We start from the raw sequence: 4,269 nt of genomic DNA, 5'->3' as shown, positions 1-4,269 counted from the left end.
ATGTACACAAGTAAAAGGATTCAATATTTGTCTTCCAGAGCTTATGAACAGAAGTGCAAAACTCTATCAACCATGGTAACTTTGCAACTCCCTACACTCAGACTGGCTTGGAATGGCTTCATCCGTCTTCTGGACATAAATTGGGAAGAAGAATTTAGCTGCAATCAGTGTGGAAGGAACCCAGACGTAATTATATGTGATGGGACATCACTTGGTTTACATAAGCAACTCCTTGAAGGGACAGTTGAAGAAGACACAAGTCACCTTCCCCCTATCTTGGGGACCAAGCATGTAGATCGTATCTTCATCCCAAACCAACAGGCAAGAAAGCTGCTAATGCAATTCGCCGGTATTCCACCCAAGTAAAAAAAAGAGTCAAAACAAGACCCGGTGCCATTGACAGAACAGCAATACAGGCACCTTATTTCTCTTCTGAACAATTACAGTCACCTGTCATCTTTGGTTCTGGTAATACAGCGAATCTCATGAACTCATTGCTCCTTGCAGCTATCGAAGTTTCCTTCAAGACATATCAAAAAACACTCCAACCAGTGCTCTTTTGCAAGTCAAAGAAACATCTCATGCACGACACATCATCAAAGAAGTAATCATCAATGGACTTGACCCATTTCAGAGCTGCCATAGTGACAAGCTTCATATTCTGCAGAAGGAAGCACCCATTATCACCAGTTTCATGAAGAGTGTTACAAGTAATGGTCGTTTACCAAGGGATGTGCGTTGTCTTCTTAAAGATGTTCTCAAGAAAAAAAAAGTGTTATGCCCATCATCATCAGAAAATGAATATTTACCACCAAGACCTCACACTCCATTCGAGGATCTCAGTTTTTTTAAAGTATGCCGCAGATACATGGGTGAGTTTGTCATGACCCTATTGCAAAGCACAATAAAATGCTAAAGACTTAGTGGAATAACCTAACCTGTACATTTAAACCAAAAAACATGATTTAAAACTCAAACAAGAGGCACCTACTCAATGTGTCAGATGATCTTTAGTTCTCTCTTAAACGGACTTTGGTAATATGTTAAGTTTTGTCAGTAAGCTTTATCAATCATGGAAGAACATTGATTTCAAATTGATAATTTTTCAGAAATTTGTCATGGCTTTGTTAGCTCTGCTGTCTGCAATGCAGAGCTTATCAGATAGCTGGGCCGCAGTCCAGTGTCCATCAACATTTGTCGTCTTCTCTGGAACCACTGGTCTAATTGCTTTGAAATCTTACCCTTTTAAGTTTATATCATTCTTGAATATTGCAGGGATGGTAATTATTCAGCCAACACAAATAATGAGAATCAAGCTTGCCGAAGTTCAGATACATGCAATAAGCTCAGTAAAGGCCACCCTACACTATCACCTGGAGTTTTTACAGTTCATTGCCAACATAAGGTCTGCCTTGGTCTAGAGATTATGAAACAACATGAATCTCCTGCTGTCCCATTCAGAATTATATCACAGAGGTTTGAAAGGGCACCAAGCATAGTAATTTGTGACAATGCTTGTAAATTACATCAATACTGTCTGAATAGGTAAGTCAGGTCTCGCTTCAATGATTTGTAGCACTACTGAACTGACAAAGCTAGGCAGTGGATTCATTAGAAAGAGTTTCTGTGTGTGTGAAAAACAAAACCTGCTGGAACAATTGCATTGATATTTCAATTGGATTTGTTTAAATGATAATCATCAGACAATGGGTGCCAGATTTAGATGGAAAAATGTGGCCCAAATCCAATAAAGTGAAAATAATAGTGATTGTGTTGAGATTGTGTTGGAATATTTGATTTTTGAAGCCATTTCATCACCTATTGCCAGATGGAAATATGGCAAAAAGAGCTGTAGGGTTAATAACTGGAAAAATGTATACCAAAAAGGATGAAATATTTCACATTTAAGGTAAAATTCAGTAACTGATAATGAGAGTCATGTCTTAAGGGTGTATTTTGTCTTATTGTTGTTGATTTATTTCTAAGCATTTGTCAGTTTAAATACTCATGAATGTCTATTTTTTCCCTCAGAGAGCCTGATTTTTTCAAGCACACCATGTTCTTGGTTGACAGACTTCATTGGGCGAATCATACCGGGTAAGATAAGTTTATCTGTAATAATGTAGGGCTTACCCAAATATTATGTAAAACTTGAAGGACTAATTATCTTTAAGCACAACTGAGCCAAAGTTAATCAGTGGTACTATTGCACAATCTTTTACTATTGGTATAAGTGGAAGAGATTGTGCATGTTTGAAACATGAAAGATGCTTGATTAATTGCATTGATATTTGGTTGGGATATCTAGTTTGGAAATTGTTCATGTTTGGAAAGTAAAAATTATTAGATACTGGATGCCTAGTATAGTTGAAACGCTTCCATTCAAAACTCGATACAAATTATTGATACTTTGAGTAGTTTGTAGTGTAACTGCATTCGCATTGATAGAACACCTTTAAGTGTCTGTAATTAGTCCTTGCTAGGCAAAGTCATGCGTTAATCAGTAATCAAAACTGGCTACTATTCATCAAAGACACTTAAGACATTGATTTACCTTTTTAAAAATTATTGAAATTATTGTGGGGTACTGTGCCTTATATAAGACTTGGTTTCTTGGCAACCTTGCTGGGCTGCATCCCATCAGATTCCATTTTCTGCCAAAAGTGTGCCTACAAATCTCTACAAGCAGGAGACAGCACACATCTCTACAAACACGTGACTGCACACAATGATTGTTTACATTTATTTTTATTATCATGATTATACAACATAAGCTAACAGTATGTCGTCATCAGTGTGAGTAATAAATATCACAGTTAATAAATATAAATTGCACATTAATGATAAATATCACAATGACAGCACTGTTCCCTGAATCATCCCCTCTGCAAAGGGTGATAGTTTGGTTTGGACTAGGCATATTCCTTCTAAAGTCACCAACTGCATCCTATGGAAAATTGTTTTTGTGAATGCAAGAGCACACAATAACACATCTGTACTCATCAGACTATGGGACTGATAGAGATAAAATTGAGTGAGGATGTTTCGAGCAAAAGATTATTGAAAACTTATGACATTTTGTTGCAATGATCAATGTTTAATTGGAAAGTGTTAATATTAAATAATTAAAAGTATTAAACGCATAGAAATTGAAAGCTGAAATGTGTGTCTTGTCTTGTGATGATTAAAAGAAGCTATGCCCTGAATTGTGTAATTGATATATTAATAAATATATATTCTTAGTCAGTATAGCAAGTAATACTGTGATGGTCATTAAATAAACACAAAAAGATCAACACCTTCAAAAATGGAATGAACTCGGAACAAAATCTGTTCTGTTGGGGTCACAATGGCATGCTAGTGCAGCTCAGCCGAGCCTGAACGAAACTTTTTTTCATAAAGTAATTACTAATTTAATTGTACTTGACTGAGTTTAACATTACTACAATATATGATATGATATAAGTTGATATGTGGTTACTTTTTTATCGTTTTACAGGTGTTCTTCAGGGTACAATATGAAGACATTCCAGACCAGCAATGAGATCACAAGACTAAATTCTCAAATCTGTGAGCAGAGCAACGCCATCATCTCAAGACTTCGATCGCGACTTTCCTATATGCTACCAGACAATTTCATCATGCATGCAGCTTTGTTCCTCAGGATGACAAATAGAAAGCTGAGAGATTAATACAGAGGACAGATTTAAAACACAAATAATTTGCCTTTGATTCCTGAGTAGTCAAACACTTGCTCATTTACATAATGGTGTCAACTCCTTACAGTGTGTTACACGTCTCTTCAAATAAGAGAAAGTCGAAAATTCTGTACACTGGTATCAAGTTCACATGATTTTTTGCACCAACCACTGTACCATCTCATCCAACATATCGATACTGGAAGTGTTCCTTAGAGTAGGGCAGTTTTGTATCAGGAACTGCAGAATGCTGTTTACCGAGTCTTCATCAAGGGATAGTACTGATGTCAGTCGCCTGTATTCTGCAGGGTTTGTGCGTTGCAATCTTATAAGGTCAAATGGATGTGAGATTCTTCTTGATGAGGCATGAGGCAGAGTTTTCAGATATCTTTCCAACTCCCCAGACTGCTTTAATCTTTGCAGACGTTTTCTTATTTTCTCATTGTCGTTCTCTCGCACTTTTAAACTTCTCTTTGTTGGCCTACGTGAACGGCGTAACCCTGTAACAAAAAGAGAGGGACGTGTGTGAGTTTTTTAAGCTACTGAAGAATACTATGGTCTATAGAAACTT

At 36.7% G+C, this 4,269-nt stretch overlaps 1 long non-coding RNA gene across 1 annotated transcript; it reads left to right on the top strand.

Annotated features, from left to right (window-relative positions):
- Positions 1–492: 492 nt before the first annotated feature.
- Positions 493–2,098, top strand: LOC139143126 (uncharacterized). The gene is made up of 3 exons (XR_011554536.1): positions 493–872; positions 1,276–1,545; positions 2,032–2,098. It is a non-coding gene; the product is annotated as an uncharacterized lncRNA (long non-coding RNA).
- The last annotated feature ends 2,171 nt before the right edge of the window (positions 2,099–4,269 follow it).

Source organism: Ptychodera flava, chromosome 11, assembly GCF_041260155.1.
Source record: "Ptychodera flava strain L36383 chromosome 11, AS_Pfla_20210202, whole genome shotgun sequence".
Classification (NCBI taxonomy): Eukaryota; Metazoa; Hemichordata; class Enteropneusta; family Ptychoderidae; genus Ptychodera; species Ptychodera flava.
Note: the sequence above shows the minus strand (reverse complement) of the source record. Positions and strands in the feature narration are given on the sequence as shown.